This window comes from Anas acuta, unplaced genomic scaffold (genome assembly GCF_963932015.1).
Source record: "Anas acuta unplaced genomic scaffold, bAnaAcu1.1 SCAFFOLD_123, whole genome shotgun sequence".
NCBI classification, from domain to species: Eukaryota; Metazoa; Chordata; class Aves; order Anseriformes; family Anatidae; genus Anas; species Anas acuta.
Window position 1 is genome coordinate 39,671 of NW_027076297.1, and position 12,890 is coordinate 52,560.

Genomic DNA, 12,890 nt, shown 5'->3' on the forward strand with positions numbered 1-12,890 from the left:
TAATTCTTCTGCTCCCTGTCGAGTTCTGCCACGAGTGCAAATCTGGAACGAAAAGTGTGAGTCGTCCTAGGTAACACGGTCCCCCAAAAGCATTAGCTGGTATTCCTTGCCATGCACGGTCCCCACAGATTAAAAACCTGCCAGGTGGCAAAGCTTTGGCCTGACTTTGAAACCAGATCGAATTGGTGTCACCTATTTCATACGCCCCAAATGGTACACTAATGTTCCCGGTGTTGTTCCATCCACAGTAATGTCCATTGGCCTCAAATCCAGGGGTCCTCGATGTTATGTTGGTCCAGTGCTTTATTTTGTTTCCCTTCATGGAGTACAAAGCATGTTTGTGTCCAGTTACTACTGCTATTCCCCACTACCACAGACCCCAGGAGATCCAGTTCTTGAGGGTCCCATGGCAATGAGTTATTAAGAGCTTGCAAGGCAGCAACTACTCCATCCGAGACATTAGCAGAAAAGGATCTAGTGAGTAAAGTAACACTGGCAGAATATGGTGCTAACATTTCACTCAGTTCCTTTGGATCCCCTATTGGGACCCCAAATAAGCACGTTCTAAAAGGATCAGATGCAGAAGCAAGAGACAGACAAAATGAACTCTGTCTGGTTTCATTAGCCCAGGTGACCCACATATTCTGCTGAGGGTCAATCTTCCCTAAGATAGCATTACCATGTCCAGCCATTATTATAACTGATAGCATAATCAAAGTCCCTTGTTCTGTTACTTCAGCCATGATCGTTGTCATCCTCTTCTTTCTTGATGGCTGGCTTTACACACCGACTAGGCACCCAGGTTGGACCTACTACATACAGAGAATCAGATACTACATTTAAAGGGTCATCTTTCCATTTTATAAATGTCCACACAACCGCATAGAGCTCTAATGTCTGTAATGAATCGTTGTCCTGGCCCTTTAAAATTTGGTGTTGCCAGCCTTGTTCGTCTTTCCATGTTATTGCAGCAGACTTGGAGCGCTTCCCAGCGTCCGTGAAAACAGTTACTGCATCTGCTAACGGAGAATCCGACCGCTTGGGCTGGGTTATCCATGCTTGGTTTTCCATCCATGACAATATAGTTGATTGTAATGTATTTGCCACTATTGTGGCACCATCCTGTAATAATGCAGCTTGTAGTTTTTCAGAATTCTGTATGTACCATTCCAAGTCACCTGGCTTTATTGGTAGCCAGATTGTACTTGGTGGAACTCCGTCTATTTGTAGTATCCGATTTCTTCCTTTCTTTATTAATTCTGACAGCGTGTCAATTTTTTCTTGAATTGTTCTTCGGGGTTGCAATGGGGGAGCTGTCCACTCCAATACCACAGTTTCCATTTCCTTTTCCCCCGTTTTTATTTTTTGCTGTGTGATAGCACCCATCAAGTATTGTGGACCACACAAAACAGTAAAATCCAGTGGCCTGTCAGGTATGCGTCGATGTGTGACACGCGTTGTGATCAATGATGCAATTTGTTGTAATATTTCCGACTGTTGTTCTGATAATGTCACCTTTGCGGCAGGATCAGTTCCTTTTAATAAAGGTCGAAGGGAATTCAACAGTTCATTTGGAATTCTGACCACTGGCCTAATCCACTGTAAATCTCCCAGCAGTTTTTGAGCATCATTGAGAGTTGTGATGTTCGATTGGATAGTAAGTTTCTGAGGCTGAATAGTAGAATCTGTGATTTTCCACCCTAAGTATTTCCAAGGGCTTGTCTCCTGAATTTTTTCTGGTGCAATTACCAGTCCCATTTGTTTAAGAGCAGCTGCCAGGGCATTTTTCTGCTGTAAGGAAAATATCTCCTCCTGGGCTAGCAAAATATCGTCCATGTAATGGTAAATAATTGTTTTTGGCCATGCGCGGCGAATTGATTGAAGTGCTGCATCAACATAGAGCTGACATAAGGTAGGTGAATTACGCATGCCCTGAGGCAACACAGTCCATTCAAATCTCTGATACGGTCCTTCACGATTTATAGCAGGAAGTGTAAAAGCAAACCTCTGTTTATCATTGTCATGTAATGCAATTGTAAAAAAGCAGTCCTTGAGATCCACAATTAGTAATTTCCACCCTTCTGGTATCATAGCAGGATTAGGTAATCCAGGTTGCAGTGCTCCCATAGCACACATCTGATTATTAACTGCTCGTAAGTCATGTAGCAAACGGTATTTCCCTGATTTTTTGGGAATCACAAAAATCGGAGTATTCCAAGGGCTTGTTGACAGTCTCAAATGCCCTTGTTGATACTGTTCCTGTACTAATTTATGAGCATGTAAAAGACTTTCCCGTTTTAGTGGCCACTGCTCAACCCATACAGGTTCATCAGTTTTCCATTTAAGTGGGATCGGGAAAATCCAAGCAATGGCCACACCTAAAAATTTTGATGATCTGTCGTGAGAATTGCTCCCATTTGGGCAAGGATATCTCGCCCTACCAGCGCTTGTACTCCTTCAGGTAGTGATAAGATGGAGACACTGCATTGTACCACCTTATCACCTATTGTCCATTGTAGCACTGGTGACCGACGAGCAAGAGTCATACCTCCTACTCCCGAAACTGTGGCATTAGACTCAAATGTAGGCCAATGTGAGGGCCAATCCTTTGTGCTGATTATAGATACATCAGCACCAGTGTCCAACAATGCCTCAATCTGTATTTTCTCATCCCTTAAACACACAGTGACTTTTTGTCGTGGTCTGTGTCGCATACCGAGTGTCAACAAAGCCACTTTTCCCGTGGAGCCAAATGCTCCCAGTCCTTGATGCTTTGCAGATTCCGATGCTAATGATTCAGCAAGATGAGGCAATGGGATCAACTGTGCTATTTTTGTGCCTTTCGGCACATGAATTGGAGGAAACATTGCAGAAACCATAATTTGTATTTCCCCAAAGTAATCCTTGTCAATAAGTCCAGTTAATATTTGTAATCCATTCATGGTGGCAGACGATCTCCCTATTAACAAAGCTCCCACAGGTTCCTTATTAACAATAACTGGTCCAATAAGTCCTGTTTTTATCTTGGTGGGTCTCGAATCCAATAAAGTCACATCGACTGCGGTTGCCAAATCCAGGCCGAGGCTCCCTCTGGTGGCTGGTCAGAGAAAAAGGGATTCGTCGCAGCTGGTGCTGGTGCTGTTGCCGTCGCTGCCGTTGTCGTAAAAGCCACTTTTTGTGTCGTCGCGGGGCGGCTCCTCCCGCTGCTCCGGCCGTTTCCCGACGCATTTCGGCGGCATGCTGAAGTGCTGTGAGTATTTGTTTGACAATTTTGGCACCACACAGATTCTATTTTGCAGTTCCGTCTAATGTGTCCCGCAACACCACATCGAAAACAACGATATTGCGGTGTCGATACTCGTCCACCGGGGGTTTGCAAAGGAGCAAGGGCTGCAAATACTTTTGACTGTTCTTTCACATTATCACCTAATTGTTTTACTGCTTCTACTAACATAGTCTGTGGGCCTACAGGTACCTGAGACATTCTTTCCAATCCTTCCTCTATTGTCCAAGTACTCGGTAACGTAGCTAATATACTACGAGTTGAAGGGTTACAATTTTGGAGTGCACATTGCTTTAGTATAGTGCCTTTAAGATAATCAGGAACTCCCGCTGCTTGTATCACATTTGCTACCCGATCGATAAACAACCCGAATGGTTCCTCCCTGCCCTGTTTAATTCCCATGTAGGACGGCATTCCCCCTGGCTCTCTAATTTGTTCTAATGCTCTTCTGGCTAGATTCATTGATACCTTAGCTTTGTCTGGTCCCAAGAGTGCCTGCGCCTCTGTTCTAAAATATGGTCCCATGCCCAGTAATTCGTCTAATGTAACACCATACAAGGGATCCCCAGGCGCGCGTATTATCGCTACCTCTTCTTGACAGATACCATGCCAATATGCATTAAACAAAAGTTGTTGATGCTGTGTCAAGATTAGTTTCATTATGCTACGAATATCTCCTGGGAGCAAAATATTTGTCCCCCAAATATAGTCTAACATTTGACGAGTAGGTTCTCCCTTTAATCCAGACTCATTTACTGTAGATCGTAATTGTGTTAATAGTTTCCAATCTAAATTAGTCAACTGAGCCTGTACATTTCCCTGTGCATCTGGAGGTGAATACACCACCGGATAGGCTGTTGTTATTTGTGCTGCTACTTCAAGATTCCCTTCCTTCATTGCTTCATGTGCTATTTTTTTCCATGTCTCCTCCCTGTCCTGTATATTGATTTTAAATGGACTTGTTGAGAATGAATTTGTACCTGACTCCTCACCCACCCTGTCTTTATTCTCTGATTGTACAGGCGGAGGTACAGGCGGAGCTGTCGGTGGCTGTGACTGTGAAGGTTCTTCTTCCCCTGATATGGGTACCGAAGTCCCTTGTGGAATTATAACTGTTCTATATGATGGTGGAGAGGGGTAAGCTTGTTCCTCAGCTCTTTGCTGAGTAGAGGAAGAAGCAGAAGCCCCCCCCTTCTGACTGGATGATCCTAATCGTTCTGTTGCAGCAGCAGCTATTTTTTGTTCAGCTTGATGTGTTGCTAATGCATTAGTTACCGCCCTCCATGGCTTCATCAATTTTTTTGCTATTTTATCATCACTAATTACTTCATCAAATAATTTGTCCCCAAACTTCCTCCACTCTGCTTGTTCAAACACAGTATCAGGATTTAAAAAACAACCCTTAACTACCCCATAAGCTAATAACTTTGGCAATTCCTTTTTACAACATATATCCTGTGTGCCCCGCTTTTCTAAAAAGCATTTGAGCAAATTATACGCCGCTTGTCTCTCCATACCTTTATATACGTCGGTACCGTTGCAGCCTTTGCAAAGACCTCGGCGACGCTTTCCGGCGGGACCCTCTATAGGCTCATCCTGGGTGCTAGGACTCCCTTTCCGAGCTGCGGGTGCGGGTGTGGTTCCATTCACCTTTCAGGCCTCGGGTGCGGGGATTCAGCAATTTGTAATCCTTTTCACCTCCTGAGCTGCGTTGCAGGACCGGTCCTTGTATTCCGTCCAACCGTGGCTCGCAGGTACAATTCCAGCGCAGGTTCAACTCCAGTGAAGTCCCTGTTCCTGTATTGCAGGTCCCTGTTCGGGCGCCATTTGTTGCGAAACCATTTGTTGTCGACGGAAGGAAGACACAGACACTCAATATGAGTGATCAGTGAACTTCGATTTATTGGATAGCTCAGTCGTCTTTTATCTAATTCAATATAATTAGCTCATACATATTGCAAAAGCTAAGCTCATGATTGGTTAGTGCATTTCTCTATTCTATCAGCTAGTTTCCCACCAAAATAACACAGTTAGTACTTTCCCAGCATACCAACAGATATCACGTTCTTGTACCTGAAACCTCCCTGAAACCTCCCTAAAACCTCCCAGAACTTACATTCCTTCCCAGGCTGCATTTACGTATTTTCTCAGGCTCATTTGAGCTGTGTTCGATACTTTGTTAACTCGCGGCCTCCTAGCTGCTCAACATCCACATGACCTACTTCACTTACCCATTCCTCCACACAATGGCAGTGGGCAAGCTGCCTGACCTTAACATTTGTCATTTCATTTCTCACCTGAGTTTTGGTGGTTCTCCACGATTCATTCTTGGTCTAGAAAAAAAAAAAAAAAAAAAAAAAAAAAAAGTGAATTTGGATCAAAATAAAAGGATAAAAGGATTTCCTTTCCATTCATTACATGTTCTTACCTTTGTAACAGATTTGGTTATTGACTTAGAAGGCAAATATCTGGCCAGACTGCAAGACTTGTGCTCGCAGCGTGGGACAGCTCTCGTAAAGGTGATTCAGGGCAGTTTCTGGAAAACAAGACATCAGATCTCCAAAACACTTTCTTTGTGCTAATGTAGGAAGGGTGAGTAAGTGTAAAGGTAAGAGCCCAGATACCGTAAGAAGCAGAAAGTGTGAAGGAAACTTCCTTCTGGCTGATACAGCTCCATATCTAGTTGTCAAGTATGAAGAGAGCAGTGCTAAGTTTCTTGGGGAGAGGAAAACAAAGAGGCTGGGAGAGGGTACAAAGAAAAAAATGGGATGAGCTATTTCAGGAAATCCTAGTAACTGGAAATAGAGATTGGAAGAGTGCTTTAAACCAAGACAGACATGTTTTAAAACTAAAACCTAGGAGTTGAATGAACCAAGAAATGAATCCCTTTTGATTATGCAGTTGTGTCCAGCGTTATCTTGGGAAATCTGGTTTCCACATAAAACGTATCTGGGGCTTGAAGTTCTCCTAAGGCCCTTCTCTGTGTATTCCCTACTGTTTGGTAAGCGCTGAGGTCACACTGCAGACAGCAGCACGTCCTCTCCCCACTACTTAGCTGTCTGTTCTCACAACACGTCTAGGAACAGAATGGCTTGGACACAACTGCGCCTAGGACCGAGTTCATTCAAGCTGCTGGACGAGGTAAAAGCTCTGGACAAGCGAAGGGGAGGGAGGGATGGGTGGACATACAATATGATCACTTTAATCTCATTTCTCTAAGAATCCTGGCTGAGAAAACAAAACAAAACAGAATCAAAAAGAACAGAACAGAACAGAACAAATGAAGCAAGCAGCTAGCTTGCTGGAGACATTGTCTGGGAAGCAGTGAAAACACTTGCAAACAAAAACACGTCAAAGGACTAACTCTTTGAGCTTAATTCTAATCCAACAGCATAACCTCAAAGTCCTGTTTCTGTTCGTAACAGGCTGCTACAGTAACATGTCCCATTGGATGACTTTGCAGCATAGATGTCAGGAATGCAGCTTGGGATCCCCTCCTTCTACTCAGAGTTCACTTTGAAGGGATGAGCAAGTAATTCTTCCTGGGTTGACGGAAATCTAAAGTCTGTTTTCTGACACTCTTCCAGACGCTTCTCTGTCCATCGGCCTGTCCTGCCAACTCTGGTGTGAGTGTGAAGTTGTGGCAAGAGGGATTTCCCATTCCTATTTGACCTGATGGACACCAGCTTTCCTCGGAAATGGCTGATGTTGCTGAGGAGGCAGCAGTATCAAAGCCCTTGCTGATGAAGGTACAACAAGCTGGGGAGGCTTTGGCATTTCTGCACAACGCTGCTCCCTGACTGTCACTCCAGACTCAGATTCGGAAAGAAGCAAAGCAAGCTAGAGGAAAACTGGATGTCCTGGTAATTTTCTTTTCCTTTTATTTCTTCATTCTTCACTTGTAAGAAAATCTAAATCTTAACCCTTTGTTTGAAAACACGGCTTTACGGAAATGCTTATGGGTGTGCTCCTTCACCTTGTGTGGAACCTGCTTCACCTCGCTTCAGCTATAGGACACCTATGCTCCAATTTATGCTTCCCATGATAAAGCGGTGTTCTTTCGGTATTCTTTTCTGTGATGCTTGCAGGCGAGGTTGAAAAGAGTTGTCAGTAGGATTCTTCGTTTCCTTTGCAGTATCCAAAGCTCCGTATTACCGTGGATCTTCTCCTCTGATCTGGAAAGCTTCACAGGCCAAAAGAGAATTGAGATGAAGAAGGAAATAGAGAATGCTGACCAATATTGCCAAGTACCACCCGTAAGTTTTGTGAAAGAATCCGGTGCATTTCTGTAGTGGTAGAAAGTTCATAAAATCATCGTCGTGCACTTGAAGGCAAGCAATGCTGTAAAAATGAAGAATGCAAGGCCCTGCTTAAGGACAATCTTCAGGCTGCTTCTAGATCAACAGCTTATTTGCTTCTTCCACAACCTCATCTCCGCTTGCTTAGAAGTTGTGAAGGTCGGAAGCACACTCCGTCTTTTTCATCCCCTCTGTGTATCTTTTCCCTGACAGCAACTTCTGTCTTGGCTCTTCACATCCAGCCAGAGCAGTTGCTTTGCCTCCGCAACCTGCAGGCTGACCTCTCTTGTGTACCTGTGCTGGACTGAGGGTAATGCTTGTAACGCACACAGATGCTGCATTCACTGTGACTTTTAGAAAAGAGAGCAAGAAGCTAACCTGCACAGCAGACTCTTAGGTTTCTGTCTCTCTCTCTCTCTCTCTCTCTCTCTCTCTCTCTCTCTCTCTATCTGCATATATATTTCAGTACTTATTTACTTCTTTAAAGATACCTTAAATAGAATAGATACTTTAAGAAAGCTTACTTGTTCTTCCCCTTTCCTTGTTTTTAACGTTTGCTTTTCTAACCAATCCTTAATGTTACAACATTGGATTGATGCAGTACTCAGTCCTTAGAAGTTCTCAAAGCACATCAGTGATTTCTCTATTTCTCAACCTTTCCATCTTCATTGAGATCTCTCATCTGAATTTAGGTATGAGGTGAAGAAGAACACTGCAACCAGCTGAAGCCGTATCAGACACATGCTTCTGCTAGGAAGTCATTCCGAGTGATTCCACGGTGTACTTTAGACAGGTTTGCTCTGGTCCTCTGGACTCAGCATCCCCAAGGGATATTTCAAAGCTCTCGGAAGGACCCGTCATTATCTCTGACACTGCAGCCTCCAGTAGGAAGGGGTAAATATTCCTTGCCCTTGTGCAAAGGATCTACTCAGTTAGCTGTTTCTAACCCAAATCTCGGTGTTGTCTTCTATTGACAGACACCACCCGGCTAGCCAAGCTAAACCACTGAAAATGGAAGGAGTGGGACATCTTCCAAAGCCTGCTGCTGCTTCTAAGCAGAACTGCGCTGTAGGTGGGGACACAGCAAGAGGAAACGTCCAGGCCACGGTGGAACTGCAAGGCACCTGTCTGAGCCACACAACGAAGTCAGCGATTCCCAGTTGGAGACTGTTGCTCGACCAGTGACACAGCAGCTGGAGCGCTTCTGGTTGCTGCTGATGGTTTCCCGTGAATCAGCCAGGCATAGGAGCTATGAGAACGACTGAAGCGATTTGAAGTTACCCGAAAGAAAGAAGAGAGGAGAGAAGAAGACAAGAGGGGAGGGAAGGGGAGGGAATAAAAGGAAGGGAGGGGAGGGGAGGGGAGGGCAGGGGGAGGGTAGGATAGGATAGGATAGGATAGGATAGGATAGGATAGGATAGGATAGGATAGGATAGGATAGGATAGGATAGGGTAGGGTAGGGTAGGGTAGGGTAGGGTAGGGTAGGGTAGGGTAGGGTAGGGTAGGGTAGGGTAGGGTAGTGTAGCGTGTTAGAGGGGAGGGGAGCATAGGAGAGTATAGGGTAGTGTAGGGGATCGGAGTTTAGGGGAGTGTAGGGTAGGATACGGGAGGGGAGTGTAGGAGAGTGTAGGGGAGGGGGGCATAGGGTAATGTAGGGTAGTGTAGCGAACGGGAGTTTAGGGTAGGATAGGGGAGGGGAGTGTAGGAGTGTGTAGGGTAGTATAGGGGAGGGGAGTGTAGCAGAGTATAGGGACAGGGAGCATAGGGGAGGGGATGGTAGGGGAGGGGAGGAGACGGGAGGGGAGGGGATGGGGGGGAGGAGAGTGGAGGGGAGGGGAGGGGAGGGGAGGGGAGGGGAGGGGAGGGGAGGGGAGGGGAGGGGAGGGGAGGGGAGGGGAGGGGAGGGGAGGGGAGGGGAGGGGAGGGGAGTGCTACCATGAATAAAATTGCCAAATACATGACATTTTGGATCTGGAGCCAAATCTTTGTGTACATGTCCTCTCCCCATAGCCCCACGTGCTGACCACCCACCCGAATCTCCGAATCTATCATACTGTTGGTCAGAAAGAACAGGGAGCATAGGGGAGGGCAGGGGAGTGGAGGGAAGGGAAAAGAGGGGATGGGAGGGGTGGGGAGCGCTACCATCAATAAAATTGCCAAATACAATGAAGGAGCAGCAGAGCCTGCAACCTCCATTCCCCAACATCCTCCAACCACCCCCCACTGCTCTGTGGGAAATAGGTAGAAGAATCAAGACTGAGGTTTAGCCTGGGATGGAGGTAGTGTGGCGAGGTGGTTTTCTGTTTGGTTGGTTGGTTGGTTGGTTGGTTGGTTGGTTTGTTTTAAAGTTTTTAAATTCTCACTGTCCTACTTTGTGATCAGTTGGCAATAAATTCAATTACTCTTCCCCAAGCCAAGTCTGTTTTGTCCATGAAGCCATCTTCCAGTCCTGAAATAAGAAAGGAAACAGACCTGCAAGCAACTGTTACACAAGTGCAGGAAGAGTGACAAAGGAGGGTTTTGAGGCATGAAGTTACTGCAAGGATGCTCTGCTCTTTCCTCACTTCAGTATGAAAAGCACGGCACTAGTGGGTGGTCTGTGGTGGTAGTTGTTTTTTTGTTGTTTGTTTGTTTGTTTGTTGTTTTGTCAGCTCCACCCCACAGTATTTTGCTTGTTCTACTTGTTTTGGTGTGCCCCCATTCCCTCCCTCAAGGTAAAACATCCCTAGGGGCCATAACTTGCCGTTAGCAAACAAGACCTTGCAAAAGAGTGAAGTTAACATGGCACCACCTGCACTGATGTATAAATAGTTCAAATATTTTCCCTCACTTTCCTGTAACTTTCCTGTAACTTTCCTGTAAATTGCTGGTCAGGAGATAACAAGTGGAGAAATTTAGGATAAGAGAGAGAAAGTTGTGTTTACTATTGCCCTGGAGTTTCTGTTGGTCTGGCCACGGAAATGGAGTACTCAAAATCCTCAGGACACTCAGTTTATACCAGATTTATCCTAAAACTGCAGTATTTCTAGGCCCTTGGGATTCTTATCAATTAAAACATACTTTTTCACGCACAGAAGATGCAAAAAAGTGCGTCTACTGCAGTATGCAGACAGAGCCAGTCCTGTCTCTTGATTCCTTCTGCCTTCTGCCTGAAGAGCAGCAGACAATCGAGTTCTTGTCTTCAGTAGCTACGGCCTTAACCAACTGTGCAGTCTGTCCATTCATACACAGAGGAGGAAAAATAGCGTGGAATAACTCCTCTCCTTTGTGCTAACAGAGGAGGGTACAGCTTCCTCACTCCAACCCCACCGAGGCAAACCAGTCAGCAGTGCACGCCAGAGCCTCCGTCTCTTCCCCGTCTCATGATGTGCAGCTGGATCACTCTCCCTTCTATCCCCAGGATCGCTTTCAGCACAGTCCCAGAAGGGTCAGACTCACAGCTTTAGGACCCATCAGAAGAGGCTTTCACTCTTCTGCCACCACACCCCCTATACACATGCAATTTCACACATGCAAAGAGACACCATGGATTGGGGAGTTGCACAGAGAGGAGACCACACCCGTTTGCCTGCCTGCAGTTTGACACCAGTAGGGAGGTAATTCCCGTCAGGAGTTTCCATAGAGATGACAGAATATGGCCCTAGGCTCCTGCTGCTTCTTTCAGCCCTAATTCTTCAAATCCATAGGAACGTAAGAAACCTTCCCAGCCAAGTGCTGCATATCTTGAAGGTTGGAGAACCCACAGCCTTCTGCTTCATTTCATTTTAAAGATCAATCCCAATGTCACTCCCATAGAAGTAGTGGAAGCCATCTGTCTGGCTTGGCTTTCTCTCCAAAGAAGACCAAATGAGAGTTGGTCACGGGTGAGGATGAGCCCTGACAGTTCCTGCATTTTGGTTCTCCTGCAGCCCACAAAGCTCTCACTGCCTTGCCTGAATTTTAACCCCTTTGGAACCAAATCTACAGATTGTCTCTGTAAATCCAAAACAGCACTTATTCACCATGTGAACAACAAATGCCTGGGATGGTTAACAGCACTTAGGTGCAAAGGTCAGATATATGTAGCTGCATGTTACACATTTTTAGTCTGAATAGCACAATTTATCCTTTGACTCCATTTTGCTGTCACGTGGATATCAATTTGCAATCATTTGGTCTGTCCTCCCTTTGGTGGCTTCCGTGAGAAGAATCTAGAAGCTGCCCCCCGTTAGATAACGGCTCCACTGCTGGCCAGAGCCAAGCCAAGAAACGATGTCGCTTGTTCCTCTGGGAGAGCATATTGAAGAAAGGAGAACAAAAATAACAACAAAAAGCTGTTTCACAGGGAGAAAGAGAGGAGAAGCAGCCCTGCAGCCCCCCAGGTGAGTGCAGCAGGAGGGCAGGAGGCAGCAGCAGTTCCCCTGCGGGCTGTGCAGGGAGAGGCCCCCGGTGGAGCAGGCTGTCCCCCTGCACCCATGGGTCCCCCATGGAGCAGATCTCCACGCTGCAGCGCCCCTGTGGGTGGAGGAGCCCCCGGTGGAGCAGGTGGCTGTGGCCTGGAGGAGGCTGCGGCCTGTGGAGAGCCCCCGCAGGAGCAGGCCCCGGGCCGCAGCTGCAGCCATGGAGAGGAGCCCACGGGGAGCAGGGGCAGAGAGGGACCTTGGAGGAGGGAACTGTATCCTCTTTTTTCATCGGTGCTGAGATTGAGGATCAGGATTTCGTGGTAGGAATTTGTTTAGATGAACCAATTTACATCCATATGGGCTTTGTATGTTTGTTTCACCTTGTCTTGCAGGACCATCTTGGCTGGGTCTGCAGTGTTGTGCAAAAGTGAAGTTTTTCACAATAAAGGGCAGCTTTTTTTTCGGGGAAAAGGCTGAGGTGGCCTTCATCAGAGTCTTGTGACCTGAAAATGCAGAAAATGGGTGCATGGCTGGCTGGATGGGTGGGTGGGAGTTGGGAATTCAGCCTTGGGATCAGAACTGGGATGTTGTTGGGATAGGAAATGATCAGTGGGATGGGAAGTGATGATGGGGATAGGAACTCATTGGGATGGGATAAATGGGTTTTATTTTTATTGCATTAAATCTACTTTATTGACTGTGTTGTACAGTATGGCGTTGTTTTATTACTATAAAATTATGATGATTATTATTTAATCTTATTAATTAAACAATTTTTATACGTTATTATATTATAAATTATAAATATTAAAATTGATTATATTGTTTTTATTCCTTTTCTACCCTATTAAACTCTCTTTATCCCAGTGCACTGGTTTGGACTTTAGTTTTCCTTCCGAGTCGTTGTGGATTCACTCCGGATGGGG

At 45.8% G+C, this 12,890-nt stretch overlaps 1 long non-coding RNA gene across 2 annotated transcripts in view; it reads left to right on the plus strand.

The window, feature by feature from the left end:
* Positions 1 to 8,408, plus strand: part of LOC137849264 (uncharacterized) — a 30,458-nt gene extending 22,050 nt beyond the window's left edge. Inside the window, exons 2-5 of one of the 2 annotated variants that reach the window (XR_011091838.1) lie at positions 5,723 to 5,802; positions 6,871 to 7,146; positions 7,419 to 7,539; positions 8,274 to 8,408. This is a non-coding gene — a long non-coding RNA (uncharacterized lncRNA). Of the gene's footprint in view, positions 1 to 5,722; positions 5,803 to 6,870; positions 7,147 to 7,418; positions 7,592 to 8,273 lie in introns of those variants that run through there. The other variant, XR_011091837.1, reaches the window with a different exon arrangement.
* Positions 8,409 to 12,890: the final 4,482 nt, after the last annotated feature.